This window comes from Erinaceus europaeus, chromosome 2, assembly GCF_950295315.1.
Source record: "Erinaceus europaeus chromosome 2, mEriEur2.1, whole genome shotgun sequence".
In the NCBI taxonomy this organism is placed as follows: Eukaryota; Metazoa; Chordata; class Mammalia; order Eulipotyphla; family Erinaceidae; genus Erinaceus; species Erinaceus europaeus.
The window spans coordinates 174,090,997-174,109,306 of NC_080163.1; positions in this window are offsets into that span (position 1 = coordinate 174,090,997).

The window sequence follows — 18,310 nt, forward strand, 5'->3', positions numbered from 1 at the left end:
GGAACCCGGTGGCGAGGGGAGGAACCCGGAGAGCACTGGGAATTGGACTTCACTGAGATGCCTGCGGCTCCAGGAGGCTCTAAGTATCTCTTAGTCATGGTAGACACTTTTTCAGGATGGGCTGAAGCCTTCCCCACTAGGAAAGAGACTTCCCAGGTAGTAGTAAAGCAATTGGTCTTTGAAATTATTCCAAGGTTTGGACTTCCTTATTCTCTGGGGTCGGACAGTGGCCCGGCATTCATCGCCAAGGTCACCCAACAATTGGCTGAAACTTGGCAAATTAAATGGAAACTGCATTGCATTTATCGCCCCCAGAGCTCAGGGCAAGTAGAAACGATGAATAGGACACTTAAGGAAAGTTTAACAAAATTAAAAATAGAGGCTGGCGGGAACTGGGTTTCCCTTTTAACCTTTGCATTGTTAAAAAGTATAAATACCCCATATGTTTCTGGATTTACCCCATTTGAAATTGTGTATGACAAATTGCCTACTCTTGTGCCCAGGGTAGGGGCCGAGAAATTGGCCGAGGTGGCACGAGGTAATTTCCTAGAGTCCCTACAGGCTTTGCAGGTGGAGCAAAGAAAGGCCAGCCTCGCCATCCGGAACGTGAAGCCTGGAACCCAGAGGGAGGAAGGCCGGGACCGGATCGGCCCCCCTTGTTCGAGCCTGGTGATTCCGTGTTGGTGGAGAAGTTGCATCCTGATCATCTTGAGGCCCGGTGGGAAGGACCGTGCACCGTGGTCCTAAGCACACCAACCACTGCAAAGGTCGCTGGGAAGTGACGTTGGATTCACCACACACGCTTGGACAAGTTTGCTGTGGACCCCCCAGAGGCAGACGGCCGGAGAGGATGGCACGCTGTGTCTACTGCGGACCAAATGAAGATCCGACTGGTCTCGGGCTAGTCCTGGTGCTCCTGCTTTGCTTTGGCTGGAGTTCTCAAGTGTCCTCTCTGTATGTATGGAAGGTGGTGAATGAGAATGGAAAGGTGGTGGCCTTCCAGCCGACTGCAGGACAACCGATACTCACTTTTGACCTATGTGACCTGTTTGGAGCAGACTGGGACGCGCAGAAATGGCCCCTTGTCCGGAAAGGGAGGAACTGGACCAGTCAATGGGGAATTATGAATAATGGAGAGTGTGACACCATTGACTGAGAGACCTGCCTTCAGAAGCTACCCTTCTATGTCTGCCCCAAAGAGGAATGGGTTCAGGACACCAAATGCCAGGGAGAATCCCACTTCTTTTGTGGCCAGTGGGGAGAATGTTTGACTATATCCTCTGAGATGAACAATGACAATCACATAACATTCTCAAGGGCGAGCTATCCGACCACCCCCATCTGCAGCTCTACATGGGAGTGTAACCCTGTGGAGGTAAAAGTTAAGACTTGGTATGAGACTGACCTTTGGGTAAAGGGAAGGGTGTGGGGTGTCCGATTGATATTTACCAGGAAGGACCCCGGTGCATTTTTTACTATCCAGTTGCAAGTGCTACCATGTACCTAGAACCCTATCGGACCTCTGAAACCAATTATTACTCTGGTCTCTATGATCCGGAAAATCAAGGATTTGATTGTCAGCTAAGACTAGTGGGGAATGTGACAGGCGGTAACAAGCGGTTACAATAAAAAACCCCTTTCTGAGATGCATCTAAGTAGATTTTAAGTTCCCATTTTAGTTTTAGGTCTTAAGTTTTAAGTTCCACTTTTCTCTTAGAAGTTAAGTTGTTTGCTGAGTGGAGTGAAAAGTCTCTTGCCCTTTTCCCTTTGAAAAACAGGACTAATCAGTGGAGGCCATCGGGTGTTTTTGCAGAGTTCTGCATGAGGGCTAGCCTTATGAGGACCTTTGCACAGATTAGAGGTATACTGGTCTCCAGATGGTATGGCCACATGGTAGGGGAACGTGGGGACCTAGACCCTGGTTAAGTCCCATTGGTTGTGTGGTTTTGCAAGGTTTAAAATTTGCCCGCGCTTTGCTTTGAATGGATCCAGCTTTTTGCTTGGTTTGAAATAATTGGATTCCGCGCTTTCCATATGATGTAATTGGATATAGATTGTTAAGATGGTGTGTTCCCCCTCCCTGAGTGTATTTTGAATTCCTATAAATTGTGTGGTTTGAGCCCGGTTCGGGGTCGAGCTGGTAGGCTGTTACTAACTGCCACTTGGCCCGAACTCGAGTTCGTGAATAAAGATCTTTTGCTTCCTTGCAGTGGATGGTGGTTTGATTTTGCTCCTTACCACCCACTAGACAAAAAGTTTAAAAGAACTGTCTTAGTCAGAGGGCTTCATGTCTTCCACCAGGAAGTTTACACATAGATGGCAGGACTGAGGAACAATTCAAAATCCTGCAAAGTATTAGAATATAATTGTTCTCAATTGTATATTGTATATCATACTACTAGGAAAAAGAAAGGGTCAGTTCTAGGAAGGGGAAGGCTGGCTGTAGGCATTCCAGCAGACACCCAGGTGGCGTCACTGATTGCAGACCTGCCAGGGGAGCCCCCAGCAAGGTGCTGAGAGGAGCCCTGAGCTCCTTAGCAGCTGAGCACGGTGTAGACAGGGAGCTGCCTGGACCCCGCACAGAGAGGTCTGAGATGGTCCATCACTGCGCCTTTCTGTAGGTGTCACTCTCCCAGCTTGAAATTAGGAGGCTGTCTTACTGTCATGCCTGAAATGAAACACAGAGAGCTGTCTTAGATAAGTCACATTCTCAGATAGTAGCTTCCTCTTGATTCCTGAAGAAATGTATTATCCCAGGAGAAAATTTCTCCAAGGAGATAAATGCATCAAGGGGCTGTGTGGTGCACACCTGGTGAGCACACATGCCACAGTGAGTAAGGTCCTGGGTGAATATGCCTGTACCCACCTGCAGAAAAGGAAAGCTTCAGGAGCTGGAAAGCAGAGCTGTAGGTGTCTCTCCTTCTCTCCTTCTCTGTCTCTCCCGCCCATTTTAATTACTGTCTCTAGCCATTAGGTAAATTTAATTATTATCAAAAGCATTAAATATATTAAAACCTAGTCAGCACATAGTAGAAACCTTTCCTCTCAAATCAATACAGCAAATGTCTGCAGCCCCCACCCAGACTGTGCTGCCAGAAGAATGAAGTCTTGTCCTTGCTGGGATGTGATTCTCTTGACTTGTTTCAATCAAGCAGAACACTGTGCGTCTCATACAGACTGGTTGCTAGATTAATCTCACATGGCCTAGGCTCACCCAGACTCATGGTGTAGATGAGCGGTGTCCAGGAGCCTGGTCACCTTTGTACCACTGGCATCAGTCAGGAAGAAGGCGCCTACCTCTAACAGGAACAGGGGACCAGGATGGAGGGCCTCACTCCTCCCTCTCCTCTTCGTTAATCTCTGTATGGTTGTGGGTGCACAGCACGGCCATGAGGCAGGAGAACTGAGTGCGGGTGGCCTCCTCCTTCTGGTGGACCAGATGGACACAGTCCCTGATATCCTCCACTGCCAGGTTCACGGGGATGATGGGGTTGCCCAGGGCATAGTTGTAGAGTGACACCTTGTGGGTGGCCCTGTCCCCATAACCCATCAGATAGTCAACCCTGAGCTCAGAGGCGGTGAGGTCCAGCAGAGGCAGCCATGAGAGGGCCCCGTGCAGACAGTTGGACACGGAGCTCTGCCACATCATGGAGGGCGGTGACAGTGTCACTCCTCTGGCCCACAGCCACCAAGATGCCCTTCTGGTGGCCTCTGCCAACAGAGCTGCCAGGGTCCAGGTAGAATCACCTCCAGCACTGATACCTGTGAACATAGCAGTGGGTTTAGCAATGGACAAAGGAGGCTGTTGGTATGCATGAGACCCCTTCTGTTTCATTTGGTTTTAATCCCCCCTGCTTAACACTATTCTATTTACATAACCACTTCATTCTATTTATATAACCGCTGTTAACAAGTACCTCCCTCCAGGGCATTGGTTCAATCCCCACTGTTTCATGATATGTTTTTGCTCCACCCCCCCTCCTTGTCACACCCTGATCCTCTCCTTGTCACACTCTGATTGTCACCAGTCACTTTTCTCTCCACCCTCTCTATGTCACACCCTGTTTTCACCCTACTTGGCAAGTATATATAAAGACAGCATTGTGAGTTTTAGAGTACTTTACCTTGAGTTTAGCTTAACTCGTCTTAGATTGTGCTGCGTCCTGCATGAATAAAGAGATACTGCCTACAGCTCAACTATGAGTCCCTGGTCGTCTGTTACCTGCCTGTGAAGCCAGCCCGGCGAAAACAACCTAACCCGTCGAAAACGACAGGAGGCAACCCAGAGAGCAGAGCAGAGGCAGTGAGAGGATGAAGAACTCCGAGAACCAAGGGGCCGAGGGTCCACTACCTCACTGACACCATTGCAGACGGACTGATGGGGAGAGCAAACACAGTCTAAAATCTTGGAGATGATTCCTGCATATCAGCCAGAAAATGTTTAATGAGGACTTGAGACAGGAGACCAGGAGTCCCTAATTTTTACTGAATTTGCAGGTGTGGAACTGGAGTTGGCTTTTTAATTGAGAACTTAAGAGGTTTCTGTAAAGTTGACACTGGAAGTTATCATGCTGGGTCATTGTTAATTCTGGTGTATATTCTGGTCCCATTTCCCCAGGGAGTTTGTTTTTCAGTGTCCTGAGCTTGTTTTCAGGAGGGGATAGATGGCCAGAGAGGTGGCACTTGCAGCAAAGGGTGCAGTTCCCCTCTCCCCTGCTGACCTGACCTGGGGACCTGGACTTGAGGAGGAGCTGACCTGGGGTGTCCTCTAGTAGCTGCTCCAAAAGGAAAGATTCCTGGCGGCTGGAAGCTGAGCTGGAGTCTTCCTGTTCCTGTGACAGGTCCTCAGTCACGGGCGGTGGTGCCATTCCATTTTCATGGTGACAGTCACAGTCTGTGAGGAGAGAAATCCAAGCATAGGTTCAGGCTGAGGTGCCGTGATGAGCCCATCATGACCACATAGTGTGCCCACAGCTTAGCAAGGGAGCTGTGTTTTTCTTGGAGACGTGCATGGTTTCTGGGGGCTACTGGGTTCCTGCCAATCCTGCGTCCCCCCCATGGGATTGGTTTTCAGGGTCATGAGCTTGTTTCAGGAAGGAAGATCTGACCTGGTAGGAGGCATTTACAGGAACCCAGGGGGTCCCCTCTCCCCTGATGGTCTCCACATGCCAGGCTGGGGGAGTCATCGGCTGCTAGTGGAAGCTCCTCAGTGGCCGGCATTTGGCCCACTTCATGCTCCTACAGATGTTTGCCATCCAGATGGAGAGAAACGTCAGTCTAGTTCCAGGCTGACCATGAAGAGACACACCTCATGTAGAATATGACACACGGGCCTTCTCCTGGACCTTCTGTGCTAAGAAGGCTGTGTCTCTGTGTCTCTGTGTCTCTGTGTCCCTGAATCTGACAGGAGACCCTGCCCTCACATGTGCCCAAGAACAATGTTGACAAAATAAAGAGGAAGATGCTCTTATACATTCCTGTGCCTGGAATGCCATGAATTCCTCATGAGGAAGAGCTCTACAGAGCAGCCCAATCTGCCACAGAGAAAGAAGTAGAGAAGCAAGGACTGTCCCTAGAGCCTGTTACAGAGCAGTGAGTTGGTCACTGTCTATTGAATGCATGGAGGCCTGTTACCTGTGCTTTTCCCTGTCAGAAGGTATTGAAGCAAAGCTGGAAACCATTTACTCTGAGTATATGCAGTTAATGTCTCACTCCAATCAGCCTCTTCTCAGATTGCCCTGACACTCACCTGCAGGTGACTCTGGTTTCTTCCATTCTGAAACTCACAGGTCCCTGATAATCTTCCTCAGAGTCCTGGGAGAGAAAGAATTCAGGGTTACAATAAACCTTGGGAGTGAGCTCTGGAAGAACACATTTCCCAGCAACTCTGTTTCTCCAGAGAGAGAGAGAGAGAGCCCTGTGTCCAGCACCAAAGCTACTTGAACCCTGGGGGTGACTGTGGTTTAGAGTTGACACTAGAGTTTAGTGATTCCTTGGGTTTTCATTGCATGTTCAGAAGTATGTTGACAAGGATATGTGGGTTTCTTCCTTCTTGCTCTCTAGTCTCAGGATATACACACAGGTAACTACCAGTTGAGTGAATAATTTGTAATTTGAAGTGCCAACTATCTTGGGAGTCGGGCCTTAGTGCCGCAGGTTAAGCACACTTGGCACTAATCACAAGGACTGGTGTAAGGATCCCGACTCGATTCTCGGGCTCCCACCTGTAGAGGAGCCACTTCACAAGCAGTGAAGCAGGTCTGCAGGTGTCTATCTTTCTTTCCCCCTCTCTGTCTTCCCCTCCTCTCTCCATTTCTCTCTGTCCTATCCAATTACGATGACAACAACAATCATAACTACAGACATATAACAAGAGCAACAAATGGAATAAATAAATATTAAAAAAAATTAAACTTTAAAAAATATGTCAGCTATCTAATCAAATTATTGGAAAGCAAAAACCCACAATTCCCCCAACGTGATGAGAAGCATTGCCTGGTATATGAAGAAGCAGGAAAGTGTCATCAATGCTGCAGAGTGAAGACCAACCCTGACATGATGCAGATGCTCAAATTATGCAAAAGAAAAAAGAAAAACCCACAAACTTCTACTCCACCTATTGACATGATATAAACAGAAATATGTTCATGATGGATAAAAATTAGCGAAGAAATTGAAGTAATTTAAAACCAATCATTTAGTAGCTTAAAAAATATCTGAAAGTCACATATATTCAGTCCTTATTTAGTCCCACCAGCATTATTTAGGCAGACACCACTGCCAGTGGCCATTTTTTCCTTTCTATTTTATTTGATAGGACAGAGAGAAATTGAGAGAGGAGGGGGACAGAGAGGGAGAAGAGACAGAGAGAGACACCTGCATGACTGCTTCCAGGCTTGTGATGTCACCCTCTGGGTCACTGTAGATGAGGACTTGTGTGTTCAACCCGCTGTGTTAACGGCCCAGCTGGAAAGGCTTATTATTAATTTAATTTATTTATTGGAGACATCCAGAAATAGGTATGGGGTAAAAGAGGGGGGGAGAGAGGGGGGAAAAGAGAGAGAGAGAACTGCAGCTCTGCTTCACCACTCACAAAGCTTTTTCCCTGCATGTGGGGAAGAGGGCTGGTACCCAGGTCCTTACACATTATAATCTGTGAACTCAAACAGGTGCGTGGAAGGCATATTCTCGACACACTAAGTTGCTAGTGGAGACAAGAGTGGAGGAGGAATTGGTTTTATAATAGATCAGTATAAATCATTCCACCATAAAGGCTATAGAGAATTGAACAAAGAGCACACAGTGCCCAAGGAACCTGCATGCATTATCAAAGGGTCTAATATATCTGTAAGCAGATCTCATGAGAACAATACAGAAAACAGGGAAGAAGAACTACCTGAGCTCATAATGACTAAGGATCCTAACACAGTGAGAGAAGTAAATTGACACATTTGAGACAGATACTCAAAGTTTCTATGCTCAAGTTCACATGACTCATTTCTCTGTATTCCATAAATGTGTGAAGCCACCTAATAGCTTTCACCTTTTCACTTCACTAAGCGTAATCACGTTCAGTCCCCCTCCCCCAAATGGAAGTGTCAAATTAGCTCAATGTTTGTGAGAACTATGGAGTTATTTGTTATGGGAGACACAGAGCTTTGGAGTGGGGTGAGCATGGAAATCTACCCCTATATTTATGTGAGATTATTAACTATTATTCAGTCACTAGAGAAAATGTAGGCAAGAGAATGTTTTGGGAGGGCCAGGCAGTGGCACACCTGGTTCAGCACATGTAGTATTAAACACAAGGACCAGAGCAAGAACTCGGGTTCAAGGCACTGACTCCCTAGTTGTAGGTGGATTGCTTCACTAGCGACAAAGAAGGTCTGCGGTTGTCTCTCTCCTCCCCACTCTCAATTTCTGTCTGTCCTATCCAGTAAAATGGAGGAAAAAATACGGATTCCAGGAGCAGTAGAATTTTAGTGCTGGTACTTAGTCCCAGCTATAACCTTGGAGACTAAAAAAAAAATTTCTTCATTATAAATGTCTTGGATACAGCACTGCAATTCTAGAAATCAAATGATACACAAAGAACTATATTGCCACCAGGGCTTGGTGGCTGCATCATGACTCCACTGCTCCTGGCTGCCATCGTCGTCTTCTTTTTTCATTTTATTTCATAGAGAGGAAACAAGGGGGAGAAAGGGGCAGAGGACTAGACAGACACCTGCAGTACTTCTTCACCTCACAGGAAGCTCCCCTGCTGCATGTAGGAGCCAGGGACTTGAACCCAGGTCCTCTTGCATGGTGACATGTGCACTCTGCCAGGTGCACCACTGTCTCCCCCACACCCTTTCTTGCTTTTTTCCAGTTGAATAAAGAAAACTGGGGTCATTATTTTCTCTTCACTTAAAAGTATCACCCTGTCCAGGGGTAAATAATCTACTGGAAACGACACAGAACACTCTGTATATGCAAAAAATCCATGCGAATAGAAAAGCTGTCTCTTGAAAACAGTTCAATACAAGAGACATCAAGGATTGACACAAGAAGCCTTCTGGAAAAAAATTGTGACATTTCAGGTGCCATGTTCTCTCCATTTTTAAGTCAAATTAATTATTGTTGCATATAGTCCCAGCTTCCTTTTCTGTGTCTGCAGGAAAATACACTTTCCTGTCTGGTACATTCTGGATTCTTCCCTCATCTCTAGACCTATTTCTGTCCAAGGCAGGAGCTTGGAATGCACATGTAAGTTCTAGTCTTAGACACACTTATACTGATGTCATCCTCTGCATATTCCAGCATGGCGTCCACATAGTCCATGTTCTCACTGTAAATGTTGCTAATCAAGTCCACAGTGACCCAAAACAGAAGAATAGCTGTTAGCTTGTTTTCTAATCAACTTATGTTTTGGCTGATTACTTCAGTATTTTCTGCTACTTTTTCCAGATATCAACTTTTTAAAGATATATGCAAGATCTAATGAGAGAAACAGTATGCAAATGTATTTTTGGAGAATGGACGGATAGCAGAAAAAGAAAAAAAAAGCTATTTTGTCAGGTCACTGAGACCAGGGCTGCAGATCCCGTCCTCACAGCTTTCCTGCCTGGAGTCCAGGCAAGAACCTCACTGGCCTATAGGGCTGGCAGATGCATTTGCTTTGAGAACCACCCCACAGAGAAACCTGCCCTTAAGACACGGCAGTTTAATACATGGTCCAGGGTGATGTTAGCTCCCATCACAGCATGGAGAGAAGGGGGACAAGAGGAAGAAGCACTGACTGCTAGGACTCTGCGTTCTGAGAACTTGAAGATTTGAAGTACCATGGCCTGGGAGATGGCACAATGGATAAAGTATTGGACTCTCAAGCATGAGGTCCTGAGTTCAATCCCCAGAAGCACATGTACCAGACTGATACCTGGTTCTTTCTCTCTCTCTTTCTCCTCCTTTCTCATTGATAAAATAAACAGAATATTATTAAGAAATGATTTGAAATATGTGAACTAATGACATACCTACAAAGCTCCTTATACCATTGCTCCATCCTCTGAGCTGATCTGAAATCCAAGAGGAGAAAGAAAGTTAGAATGCATAAAATTCACACAAACATATTGTGATTGCTGGCCAGTGTAAACATCGAAGTGGTGGTTATTGGTGGGACTGTGTGAGTCTGGAGGCCTGTCCTGCTACTGGGTGGTAAGGGCCCTGCTCTTTGACAGACAGCTTGCTGGGTTGGAAAGAAAAAATTCGAGATGGAGGATAAATTGTGTTGGGGGTTGGGCAGTTATACTGGTGGTTAACTGCACATGTTACCATGCACAAGGACATGGGTTCAAGCCCCTGGTCGCCACCTTCAGAGGGCTTAGCAGTTGTATGTGTTTGCCTGAATCTGATCCATTGGGGACAGTTGACAGCACACAGATGTATTTGAGGGGGTCAGCACACGTTTGGCTAATAGACCCCCAGATGGAGCTGTGCTCCCCCTTGAGAGTCATGAGGCGAGAGGGCTGGGCTGCAGTCTTACTTAAAAGAAACAACGAAGCTGCGGTCAGCCCAGCCCAAGACCAGCGATGGGTGGATTCTTGAGACTTTCTTGGGTTTCTTCATGTTGGGTGCCACCCAAATGTCCAGCAGGGGCACCCAGTACTTGATTCTGAAGTGACACTTGAACCTGGAGAGGGAACAGAGTACAGTGCAGTTAGCTTGCATCTCCAGCATTCTGGGAGCAGCTGGGTTTCTCCTGGGGAGATGGTGGGTGTGTTTCTGTGGCTCCTTGTCCTCTGAGCTGAGCCTTGAGAGCACAGCAAAGGGAGGGCTGGGGCCTGTGTGCTGTGTGCTGATGGGAGCCCGGCCCAGGATGTCCCTGAACACTCCTTACCAGTGGGAGAAAAACAGCCATTTTCCTGAACATTGTAGAACAATTAGATATCCCCCCTATATTTATGAGCTCGCTAAGCGAACCTTGCACTCATTTAGCATCTTTCCATATAGTGTCTTATTTGTTAATCATAATGATCCATGATCATATTTCCTTTATTAATTGTATGAAAATTATAATTAACTTATTAGGTAATTATTGTCACCCTGAAAGTGCTTGAGGATACTAATGAAATAAGTCATGCATTATAAGTTAAATTAAATATATTTTCTATGAGACTGAAAGAATTAAGATGTATTTTCCATGTCACTTTGTTTTAATTGCCACTGGGGTTATCACAGTGGCTGCCTGATGAATCCACTGTTCTTACTGATCATTCCCCTGTTTCTGTGTGTTTGTTTTTGAGAGGACCAAGAGAAATTGAGAGGGTGGGAGACCCAGTTGAAGAGAGGAATGAATCTGCAGCCCTGCTAACTGCTTATGAAGCTTCCCCTGCAGATGAGGAGTGGGGATTGAACCTACAACCTTGGGCATGGTAATAATTATGCACACTGAACCAGGTGTGCCACCAGCCAGCGACCCAGTCTGTTTCTAAGGGCTTTGCATACCTTTCCATAAGTTAGAGGGAAAATATTTACCTCAAAGAAAGCGTGCACATGTTTACAATGAGTCAATAAGTGCAGCAAGCAAGTAGAACAAAAAATAAAGACACCATAAAGTATTTAATCAAATAGTTTATACTTAGACCTAGATACCTCTTCACCCACTTCCTATTTCACTTCCTTGATCACACTAAGGCTAAACTTGTCAGACAAAGTAAGGACAACAAAAGTTGAATAAGGGCAAGAGACCAGCAGACTTCAGTGATGGCTCTCTTGGTCACCACCAGGCCACCCCATCATCTGGGGCCCAAGTCAGGGAATCCTGGGATTCCCACATAGACACGGTGGGCCTAGACCTCTGACAGAGACCTTTCTGCACTGTCACTGGTCATCTCCATCAGGAGCAACACCATAACCTCTTGTGGGCCTCTACAGGACCTTGCCCTCAATGTGGAACAGCAATGGTAGGGACTGTCCCACCCTCTGAAGGGAGGGTGACTCAACATACTCTGCCACTGGAGGAAGACTGGTCCTGAAATGAGTGCAGCCTAGAAATGTAAAGGAATCATGTGAGATAAGCCAAAAGGGGAAGGATGAGTAGAGATGATCTCACTTGTAGGCAGAACATAAGGTTCAACAACAGAAAGGAGAAACACGTAACAAAACGTGGACTGGTTTGGTGTATTGAGCCAAAGGAAAGGACTCTAGGGAGGGAGGGCAGGGAGAGGGCTAGGTTGGGGGTGGGGGACAGGGGGTGATTGTGGAGTCCTGGAGCATGATGAGAAAGGACCTAAGTCAGTGAAGAGGGTGTTTTGCAGATACATATCAAGGTGCAATATCAAGATTACCTTTGTGTCAAGAACTGTACAAAACCATAAACCTACAATAATATTAGTTTAAAAGATAAAAAGTCAAGTTATTTCAAACTTGCTTTATTAGTGTTTTATTTATAATATTTCACTTAAAGTCTGGCCAAATGTAAAAAGCTGCCTAAATGCTGTGCCCATCATAAAGCCAGGTAGAGGCTCATGTACCATGAAAAGGACCTTGTGCACAAGCAAAGGGAACTGCATAGTGGGAGCTGTTACTGGGTGTCTCTCCTCTCTGTTCCATTCCCCATATCCTTCTCTTGTCTCTCAGGTACTTTCAAAAGAAATTTGAAGAGGACTTTGCTCAACAGTGTTGTCCACTGACTGAATTCATTGCCTCGTGTCACACAAAATAAATTCAGTTAATGAATTACTCATTCCCTCATTCCCAGGTCCCTGTCACCAGGTGCAGGCTGTGAATAGAAACTTTGCAGAAATTCAGTGTGAGTGTCTGTGAGTCCTGGGAAGCATGTCTGGCTGTGGCTTGTCCTATCTCCCTTGTGCCCAGTTGGAAGAGCAGGCCAGTGGTGGGTCCTCCAGGCTGGGTCCCTGCTGGCCTCTGACTCTGCATCCCTCCTTCAGCTTCTCCTCCCTGGATGCCCTTCCCCAGAACTCGGGGCCCTGCCCAGTCTCCCTGCTTCCCCTCTGCTGCCTGCCCAGTGCTGGACAGAAACCTTGCAGAAAAGCCACGTCTTCTGTCCTCAGGGCAGCAGAGAAGCAGCAGCTGTGGGGTCAGGAGCAGGGGGAGCAGGTACGCACTTTGTGTTGGAGATGAGCAGCACGTTGGAATATAAGATCATTTGTCTTTTCTGCCACTTCCGCCCCTTCTGGAATTTGGCAGGGCCAAAGAGCAGGATGCGGTCATGAGGCATCACTGGGATGTTCTCCTCTTGCGGGCCACTCTCCTCCACAGAAGTCCTGCAACGCAGCAGACCCACAGGGCAGCCTGTTAGCCAGCATTCTGGACGCAGGGGCTCATGCTGATGCCAGCACTCACAGCATTACAGAGGAGTCTTAGTCCCCTAGAAGGACTCAGCACCCCAACTCAGGAGTCCTGAGCTACACAGAGCTCCTGTGAGAGTTGAGGTCACTGAGGCCAGTGGAGATGGAGGGCAGCTTGACGTACAGGACACAGGGACTGTCACGTTAGTGTCAGGGGACAAGGAAGCAGCCGAGTCACTGGACCTGGGAGAAAGGAGACACTAAGAGGGAGTGAGGGGGAGTGAGGGTTGGGGTCCTGGTGTTTGGTGCTGGGGAAGGAGCTGAGTGAGGGGTGAAAGTGTTCTGCAGATCCCTCTCATGGGGAAATGAGAAATCTTACCTGTGTCAACAATCCGCACTGTAGTGAATTAACACTGGCTCCCAATATAAGAATAAAAAATAAAAGGAGAGAGGATGAGAAATGTTTCAAAGAACCAGCTCAGGGCCAAGGCCTAAAGGCAACACAGTATATAGAGTGTTGTGGGAAAATCATCAACCCCAAGTATCATCTGCAGTTTTTGCCTGTGACTCTGCTTCTCTCTCTACCCATTTATCTCCCCCTTTTCTTTCCTCTTTGCTTCTTTTATCTTATCTTCTCTGTCTCTCTTCCTCTGTCATAAAAATAATTTTAAACAGATCCACGTGGGAGCTATAGAGGTCAGATTGCATGGCATCCAAGAGAGTGAAGAGGTCATTCCATTGTGGTCTCACATTAACATACACACTTAGATAACAGGATTATTGAAAACTGACACTAATCTACCTGAAGCAGGACAGACAGCCCAGACACCCTGAAAGCTGCGAAGACTTTCTGGTAGACTCAGACATCCTCTATTCTTCACTCCTTGACGCTAAAGAGAGAGCTGGACACAGAACTGCTTGCACTGTCAGCTCAGTCTTCAAGACTGAAGATTCCGCTGTAGCCAAGGCCCCTGGGCTGTGATGTCATCGGTCAAAGGTCAGTGTCATAATTGACCAGCTGACAGCATGACTGACTCCCTGAAGCATGTTACACCATGACTCTTCATTATTTAAATAGTTTTCTTTTGAGATGACTGTAGACTTTCAGGCTTTTACTAGAAATAATAGAAATGTCACAAGCCTTGCCCCATTTCACACAGTAGTTATATCATTATATAATTCTAAACAGTAAATATCACAGCCAGATATTCACATGGGTGCTGTCAGAGACACACTATTTACAAGAGCATAAGTAGTTGTGGAGTTGGATAGGGGCCCAGAATATTGAAAGCAGCTTTTGACGTGAAGCCAGTTGTTCCATGTGGATATTTCCAGCTGTGCCCACCTTGTGATAACTCTGAAAAGGTGAGACGAGATAGTATTGGGGTTTCAGACTCTCCCCTTGCTTGGAAGGGTGTTGGCCTAAGCTTAAGCTTCCTAATAAAGGCTCTTACTATTGCATGTGATTCTGGTCTTTTTTGTGTGAGATCGGGACTCGAACTTCTGGGTATAACATTAGAATGTGTGTGTGTGTGTGTGTGTGTGTGTGTGTGTGTGTGTACACAAAGGAAATGTTATCTCCATAAACTCATTTTTAAAATAAACAATCCAATAGAAAATGAGTTGTAGATACTCTTCTTTTTTAGTTTTATTTATTTTTTGAAATATCTTTAATGGTGAATTACTGTTTTACATTGGATAGTAAATATAATAGTTTGTACATGCATAACATTTCCCACTATTCCATATAACAATACAACCCCCACTAGGTCCTCTGTTACCCTTTTTTAAACCTGTATTCTCCCTTCCACCCACCCCAGTCCTTTACTTTGGTGCAGTACGCCAATTCCAGTTCAGGTTCAAGTTGTACATATTCTATGATGTCCTTCAACTCTAGTATAAAGATACACATCCGAGTAACCACTAGAGGACTTGATGTAGCTTAGAATAGATAGATGCCTTAACTTTTTGCTATATTTTTCTGTTTTTTATTATTAGGTCTTTCATTTTCTTTTTAATTTGCTATTAATTTTGTTACAAGATTGTGATCACAGTGCACAGTTCCGCACCACCAGAGTACTGTATCCCCTCTCTCCCAAAGACAACCACCAGAGTTCTCACAAGTCTCACAGTTTGCTTGCTTCTGTTTTGTTTGAATTTTTTTTGACAAGTTTGTAAATCAAATCTCCAGATTCCACATATGAGTGAAACCATCTGGTGGTTGTGTTTCATATCTTCACTTATTTTGGTAAGTATGATCACTTCAGTTCCATCCATTTTGTCCTTTTTGATTGCAGAGTAGTATTTCATGGAACATCTATCCCATGACTCCTTATTCAGTCAAGTCATCTCATGATGGGAATCTAGGTGGCGTCCACTCTTTTTCATTTTCTTTTTAATAATCATTTTACTATAGTTCACTGGACAGGGACAGAGAAAGTGAGAGTGAATGAGCAGATGGAGAGATAGAGAAGGAGAAGGAGAGACACCTGCTGCACTGATTCAACTGCTTGTGAAGCTCTTCCTCTTCAGGGGGACCAGTGTCTTGAACCCAGCAGCTTGTAACTAGTGCTCTGAGTCAGGTGCGCCCCACTCTGCTCCACCCCTCCAGCACTTCTTGTCTTAAACAGCCCTGGTAAGATGCACTCCATCTGATCACAGACAAGAAACATACAGGTTAACATCAGAGAGATAGTCACTGGTCAGAACAATCAGGGTGCTGAGCCCCAGACAGGTGTGTTTGTGTCTGTGTCTGTGTCTGCTTGTGTGGGGAAGAGATGGGGAGAAGCCTGTTCTCACTGCCATGCTGCCTGATCTGAGTGCTTGACCAGTCTGAGGGGTTCCTCAGACTCCTCTTTCTTTCTTACCTTTTCCTTAGTATCTCATAAGCTATTTGAAAGAAAATATGCTGTGATGCTTGAACAGTGCTTTCCTCACTCAACTCATGAAATATGAGACCCTTCCAGCACTGCTCATCAGCTCATAAAGCCTTCTCTCTCTCTCTCTCTCTCTCTCTCTCTCTCTCTCACACACACACACACACACACACACACACACACACACACATACACACACACACACAGGTAGGGACCCGGGACTTGAACGCAGCTGCACTGTGGTGATAACACGTGCACTCTTCCAGCTGAGCCACCAACTGGGGCCTGGTCTTTGCACTGAGCCCTCTGTTTGCACAAACCAAGGGCAATTTGTGCACTGTGGTGGGTGACTGCCCAGGTGTGAGACACACACAGACAGACACACAGACACACACAGCAGGCTGGCAGCAGGCAGGCCTCTTCCCTTGTGTCCTTCACAGTGGAAGCGGCCTCACTCTCAGGCCTGCAGTGAGAGTTCTGTTTCTCCTTCCCTGTACCTTCTATCTCACACTCTCTCAGCCTATTTCTCTCTGTCTCTGTCATAAAAAGATAATGAGTAACAAACAATGAAAGGAAAGCTGGCCGCTGGGAGCATTAAATGTATCACACAGACAGCAACCCCCATAGAAAACCCATGCGGCAAAAATGAAGAAATAAATGCATTTAAAATTTTATAAAATCAGACTTCATATGACAATTAAATGTGTTATATTGAAGAGGTATCAATACAACTAAATATTAGGATGAACTCTGTGTAGGAAATTGTTGCTTCCACCAACTAGGTTGTTGGCCTGTGGATACAAAGGTACTCAAGGAAGTACCACTCTTTCTCTCTCTCTCTCTCTCTCTCTCTCTCTTTCTTCCATAATATCTCTATGTTTATCATGCCTAGGGCTTCACTCCTCCAAGGCTGTTTTTTTTCTCTCTCTCTCAGATAAGGACAGAGCGAAGGGGGAGCTCTCAGCACTGCCGTCTTCTATAGTGTGGTGAGACCCAGACCTGAGCCCAGGTGGTGCACAGGGCAAAGCAGGCAACTGACTGGCTCGGCCATCTTGCTGTTCCTGAAGGGTCTTTCCTACCTCTATTCTAGCTTTTACCTCATTTTATAACACTTCAACATACTAACTGCCAGACAGTTCTCATCTTTCTTACTTACTTTTAAAATGTATTTTTAATTTTTTATTAGAGAGTTAATATTCATTTACAAAACTGTAAGGTAATAGGGGTACAGTTCCACAAAGTTCTCACCACCAGAATTCAGTGTCCTGACTCCTCCATTTCACCTGGGTGATGTTGGGAGTGTTTGTCACCATGAATCTTGTTTTTATAGCTTCAATGAGAGGGAAGCTAATGTGCAAAACACCAGAGAAAACTATGCACAGTTTCACTTATCTGAGAGAAAACTTCTCCCAAGATCACCAATATAGGCTGATTCTATGACTAATCTATCTGTATGTGTGTGTATATATATATATATATATATATATATATGGGATATATATATTGGGGATATATATATATATATTGGGGATATATATATATATATATATCCCTGTCCCCAATTTTTATAGTGGTCCTGCATTTACCCCCTTTCTAGTTCACCCCCTGGCATCTATTACTACTTCCAGGAGTCTTTCCCCCCCTTCTCTCTCAGATAAGTAAAACTGCAAAGCTTCCTTTGGTGTTTTCCAAATTCACTTCCCTTTCATTGATGCTATAAAAACAAACTTCCTGGTGACAAAAAGTTTGGATCCTGGTGGAATAGTGGTATAGAGCCCTCTGGTTCACTTCTGCTCCCATAAATCCCTCTGGGAGTCTGGACCAAAGATCATTATGGGGCGCAGAAGATGGGAGTTCTGGCATCTGTAATTGCTTCTCCACTGGACACAGATATTGGCAGGTTGATCCATACCCCTAGTCTGTATTTATCTTTCCCTGATGGGGCAGGGTTCTGGAGAGCTGTATTCTGGGTCATGTTGGTGAGGTTGTCTGCCCAGGAAAGTCAGGACGGTAATACAGTAGCACCTGGAACTTGGTGACTGAAAGTCAGAAAGATGGGAAGCAGGACAAAACATTTAATGAATAAGAACCCTCAAGTATGTGTGATGCCTTCTTTAGACCCTTCCACTAGAATTCCAGGCTTGTGAGGTCTGAGTCTAATCGGGAAGGACTATGAAGGACTCTTGTCTGAGGCATGTAATTGCCCCTTATTTAGGGGGACATGTACACCTGTGCCCAGCATCCTAGGCCCCAGCCTATGTCTACTCTGTAACTTTGTTAGAAAACGTGCCCTGGAAATGGAACTAGGTGGTCTCATGTGTGAGGAAAGATCTCACCATAAGAGGAGATGGGAGGTTGACATCTCAGACTTGGTGTCTGTGGAGACAATCCATGGTAACAAGTCAGCAGCAGTGCGTAGTGGCCTGGTGGCTCAGGTAGTGTTGCTGAGCTTGTCTTTCTTTGAAATCCCAGTGATTGGGATTTACTCTAACATACTTGACCTCACTATGCTTTCTGCTGTTTAAGGCTGTCTGCTAATAACAGAATCTTAGATACTGACAAGGCCAATCGGTTTTGATCTCTCTGGCTAAGGTTATAGGTAAGTTAGGTACTTGTACACACACATACAAACATTCATCAAAT